The sequence below is a fragment of the Brassica oleracea genome, chromosome C7, assembly GCF_000695525.1.
Source record: "Brassica oleracea var. oleracea cultivar TO1000 chromosome C7, BOL, whole genome shotgun sequence".
NCBI lineage: Eukaryota > Viridiplantae > Streptophyta > Magnoliopsida > Brassicales > Brassicaceae > Brassica > Brassica oleracea.
This window is the reverse complement of record NC_027754.1, coordinates 43830270-43835726: the sequence shown is the minus strand read 5'-3', so window position 1 is coordinate 43835726 and position 5457 is coordinate 43830270. Positions and strand designations below refer to the sequence as shown.

The 5457-nt window shown below is 31.2% G+C and overlaps 1 pseudogene; it reads right to left on the bottom strand.

Annotated features, from left to right (window-relative positions):
• Positions 1–3429: 3429 nt before the first annotated feature.
• LOC106304507 lies at positions 3430–4175 on the bottom strand (annotated as a pseudogene).
• Between the last annotated feature and the right edge of the window lie 1282 nt (positions 4176–5457).

The following is a 5457-nucleotide window of genomic DNA, read 5'->3' as shown; positions in this document are numbered from 1 at the left end:
AAATGATTACAAAATCATATAAATAAAATTCTAATTTAATTAATCATTAAAATTAAAATATATATGTATATATATCATTCTAAATTAAACTATAAACCATATTGAATAAATAAATAACTTTATTTCAAAATTTACTTTGAATAATTTTTTTTGATAAAAGTTTTGAACTAACATTGATTAATGTTTTTAAATTATAAATTATTAAAATTATTAATCCTACAAGGAAAATTTTGTTATCAATAATTTAAAGTTTTTGCTATTAAAGATGCACATGATCAAAAAAACATATGAGTAGAAAGCATCATTTAATAGACATTAATATTAAAAATATACTATGTATGTTAATATCATTTACATTTAATTACATATCCTATCAAATTTTAAAAAAATTGTTTGGATTAATAAAATTGATTTATACGTTCGCACCAATTTAATTATATATGTAATAGTTACTGACTTTTAATTATTCAATATATATTTATTATTTCATAATATGTAAGAACATATAATACATAAAATAATTTATATATATAATGTTTATCCTGCGCAAAGCGCGAGTCTTAATCTAGTATTTATTAATTAGATTGTGAAAGGGTAATACAAATATTTAACCAACCAAGGAGGTACTTTATATGATGAATGAAGAATTAAGTATTATTTTGGATCTTAAAGCTTTACGCAGCTAGACACTCTCGTGGAAGACCTTGAGGGAACCTCTTAGCGTCCGTACAGTAATTATAGATAATGTAGCTACGCTGCACGCATCCGGCATCTCATCCGTTCTTGACGTGTGGAGTCTAACTCCTGCGACAACCACGAACCACTACTACTCCCTTGCTCTGACCCGTTGGGGCATATTGGAGAGTATCTTGCGAACCAATTGTTATGGACCGTTGAAGTCCAATTATGAAGTGAAGCCCATGAAGTCTATGAAACCCAAACCGAAGAATATTATATAAATCCTCTTATGATAAGGATTAGTTATTTTAGATCTATACTAGATCCTGATCCGCGCGCCAGCGCGGATATGAATTTACGGTTTTTGATTATTTAATTAACTAAATGATGTATTTACAATATTTAATATATTATATTCACTAAGTAAATTACTTTTTTGGGGTCTTAAACCATTGATTTATGACGAATAGTCGATATCATATAAACAAATTGAACATATGCACGTAATTAGAGAATTGTATACGATATATAAAAACAATGGTTATGAATGTAAAATATGAAGAAATATTATATAATGCCTTAGTATGGCATAAAAGATTGTAAATTATTTATACATATTTAAAGAAAATACAATGATTTTTTAAACTTATATGAAGAATTTAACATATAAAAACAGCTGATTTATGTAAATAATTTTAGATGTTTTATTAATAATAAATTATTTATATTTTTTGTTTTGAGATAAAGATAAAAATTAAATGTCCATAACCCAATTATGTTAAAAGACCTTATTAAGAAAGCCCATGTGATTATCATTAAGGTAACTGAAAAAGACAAACAATAAAATAGGAAGTTTAAATTCATTTAAGCATATTTCATTAATGTAACTGAAAAGACAAGTAATAAATTAGACAGTTTTATTCGTTTTAGGATATTTCATAAATGCAACTGAAAAAGACAAGCAAAAAAATAGAGAGTTTAATTAATGAAGTAAGAACATTTTCAAATGGGTACTTCTCTTTTAATAATATAGATATCATAAGATTTAGATAAGTTCTATTCTTAGTCGAGATAGGTCTAAGTCTTGTGTATATATACAAGACTCTTACATCATTAAGATTCCATGTTCTTAGGGAACAAAGTCCCTTTAGATTCCATGTTCTTGAATTTTCTTACCGGAGTTCCATCTAAGGAGAATCTGATTGATATAAGGAAAACAAACTAGATTGGATCCAAAAACGTTACATATGAGTTGAGAAAAAGTACGAGAGACGTGCTTTTCGTAGTTGGGCATTTATTCTGATATTTATTGGGTCTTTAATAGACGCATATTAATAAATACACTAATGAGCTTTATAGGCCCACTGTAACTTCAAGGTGCAGCTTGAGGAAGACCCCATTGTCCCTAGGCATCTATATTCTCTCTTCTACACGTGAAGCAATATGCTGGATCTTCAGTAATCTTCAGCAAATTTGCATAATCCGTCTCAAGTCTATCTGAAAATTTTATCTTCTCTCTTATGTTGGACCGGCCCGGAAATATTTTAGGCTGGAAGCATCACATTTTATTTTGGGCCTGTTACTGAATAATTTCAAAGGATAAAAGTAAACAGAAGGAAAACGAGGCCGATGCGTTTCGAACCCAGCTCCAGAAAGAGATTAATTTCACCAATATACCAACTACGATACTGAAAATATTGACATAAAAAGGCCGAAATAATATAACTTATTCAAAGGGCCGGAAGCATATGCTTCTTTCGCTTGTACCCAAGGCCGCTATAGCGGCAAAGGAAACCGTTCGGCTCCACGTAAATTACAAAAAAAGGCGTTTACGACATCGTATGTTGTCCTTAAGACATCATCCCAATCTACTAACTGACACATGATCAATCTAAGAAACATCGATATGATATATTGGGATGAAGGAGCCAAAAGGGAAAGTCTCGTGTCTTTTAATGCAAGGGATCTTCCAATTCCTCTCCACGTTCATTATAGCTTGTAAATTTTCAATTTTCTGTTTTTAAGGGATCAAGTTAGAGAGTAATCAACTAGTGATATTTTTTCTCTGTTCCAAACATTTGTGTGTCTTAATTTTATACTAAATGATCAATGTAAAAATATTTTTTTGTGGGTCAGAGAAAATCTGTTTCTTTTGCTTATAAAATAACAAAAATAACTAATATTTGGTATCAAGGATATAGTAGAGAAGTAGCATAGAAAGAACGGATTTTTCACAAATATTGTTGTTTTTGTCTTTTTTTTTGTAACATGTTGTCTAATTGCGTCGATTGTCACATGTTCACATAAACATACCAGGACACTCTTAAGGAAATGGCGTACATAATTGCTACAATCATTGACCGCTTGCCTCACACTAAAACAGTCCAGTCGCTGTAGTCACTATTCACATTGTACTGATTTTCCCAAAGATAATAATTTTTTTGTCCAACGATAAAGATAAACAGGAAGAAGGATAAATGTCTTTTTTGAAACACTTAAAAGGATAAATGTATTTGGGCTATATGTTCTTTTATAAAACTTGTTGATAAGTTATCAATCTATTTAGAAAATTTTGAGTAAAGATGCAACGAGAATTTAACAACTTCGGCTCGCCGCAACGAGCCAACGACGACACCATCAAGATCTTGGTTCGTGTCGTTGTTACTAATTCTCTTCAATTTTCTTTCACTTGATGACCACTTAGGCCGAGTCTCTAGTTATGACCAAACTACCATCGGTAACAATACGACATGAATCACAACGATATATGTAGCTAGTTAAGCAGATCATAAGTACTTAAGCATCATAGTAGTTACTAATCATCTATTCAAGTTCTCCTTCTTGACCCATAAACGGGAAAATAGTGGAGAATAAGTTTAAAAAAAAAAACAAAACCATACGAACGATTCATAAACATCGTTTAAGCAGACAAAAATAATGAAAAAAAAGTTATAAAACCCAATTTTATCCCATCCGCTCCTCTAAGGTCCGCATAACTATGACCCGACCGGTCCGTTAACAGTTCAGAGTCCATAATGATTGTTCTGTTTTTCAAGTTCCAGTGTTCTGCCCCACCACTTGATCACTAGCCACTTCTTCCGTATGATCGCCGCAAGTACAACTGTAGTCAGACCTATTCGCCGGCGTAGCCAAGTAAGTTGGTTTGACATCGCCGGCCATGATGACGAGAAACTTCTCCGGCATCGCCGTGGTCCTGTCCTTGTGAGTGTCGCAGTCGGATTTGCCATCATCTCCGTCCTCTAGATCTCTCTCAGCCGAACCAGAGAGTCGCCAGTAAGAATAAGCGAGTATGAGGAGAGCGAAGGCGATGAGAGCAAACATGGCGGCCAAACCACCGAAGAGATAAGGAACCGGAGAGTGCCACGGCGATTGAGGCACCACCAAGGAAAAGCTATGATTGTTTCCTTCATGATTTTTGTAATATTGTCTTCCTTCCATTGTCTGCGTGTGTTTTTCAAAGTGAATAATTGAAATGTTTTTTTTTATTATTAATAAAGTGGTGGAAGAAGGGATAGTGTTGTGAGGGGAATTTATAGAAGAGAGTAAAGGGAATTATCGTTTAACGAATTTGAGTGTGCATGACGTTTCATTTATTATGTTTATCATTCTTAATATGCATATGGTATCTTTCTTTTTTTTTTTGAAAAAAGGGCTTTTTGCATATGGTATCTTCTAATCTTATTTTTTACTAAATCCAAGCAGTATGTTGCTAAAACAAAAATTTGAATGTCTTCATGCATGTATGTTGTGGTCCTGATTAATGCTTCCAATTTCTAGTATAACTGGGAGAAGTTTTTCTTAATCAAATAACATTCATTAATTATATGTACTATTTTAATGAGTGAGTAGTAACATAACTAATTTTATGAGGAATCGTCTACTATTGGTGAAGTGAACAACTTCAATTCATGGTATAGTGATGTAGCTTTTCCATCTGTATTCACATGATTTTGGGGTTTTTCCTCGTTTTGGGTGAATAACTATAACTTAATTCAGTTGGTTTTCCTGATTTTTTTTACAGTATATGTCTCCATTTTAGTACTTTAGCAAAGGTTTAAGTTTAGTGGTGGATTCAATAGACTTTAAAATGCAATAATGGGTTGAGGTTGAAGGGAAGAATTGTTTAATAATCTTTTCTTTTGGTGTAAATTGTTTAATAATCTTGTTATGGCGATTTGTACACAAACTTCACTGTTTTTGGAAAATACAGTAACAGTATTTAACTAAAACTAAATAAAAACCAATAATTCTTATAGATTAAACAGAAAACTACGAATCCACATATACGAAAACAACTTTAAAATTACAGGAGTTGGTAGTTCAACCAGTTTGATAAAAATCAGCAAAAATCCGAAGTAATGCACAATTTCTATTGTAATTTCATCCAAAATTACTATGGAACATAAAAACATAACAGAACTTATAAATTAAATTTATGTTGCTAAAAACAAAAAAAGTTAAATTCCCATATATAGAACTTATAAATTAAATTTGTGTTAGTTTTGTGGATGTTCAATTCAACAATATGACTGATATTCGTAGATTGACATACATCATTGATACCCCCTAGACTATATTTGCGAAGTGATTTTGCCACATGTCATTTCTATAATCAATTTCACAAAATAAATATGACATAGTTACTGAAATTAATGACATGTCTTATAGCTTAATATAACATAGACAATTGCATTTAATGCTAATTTATATTTTTGGTAAACTTTTTAAAATATGGTAATAACTCATATATTACATTTA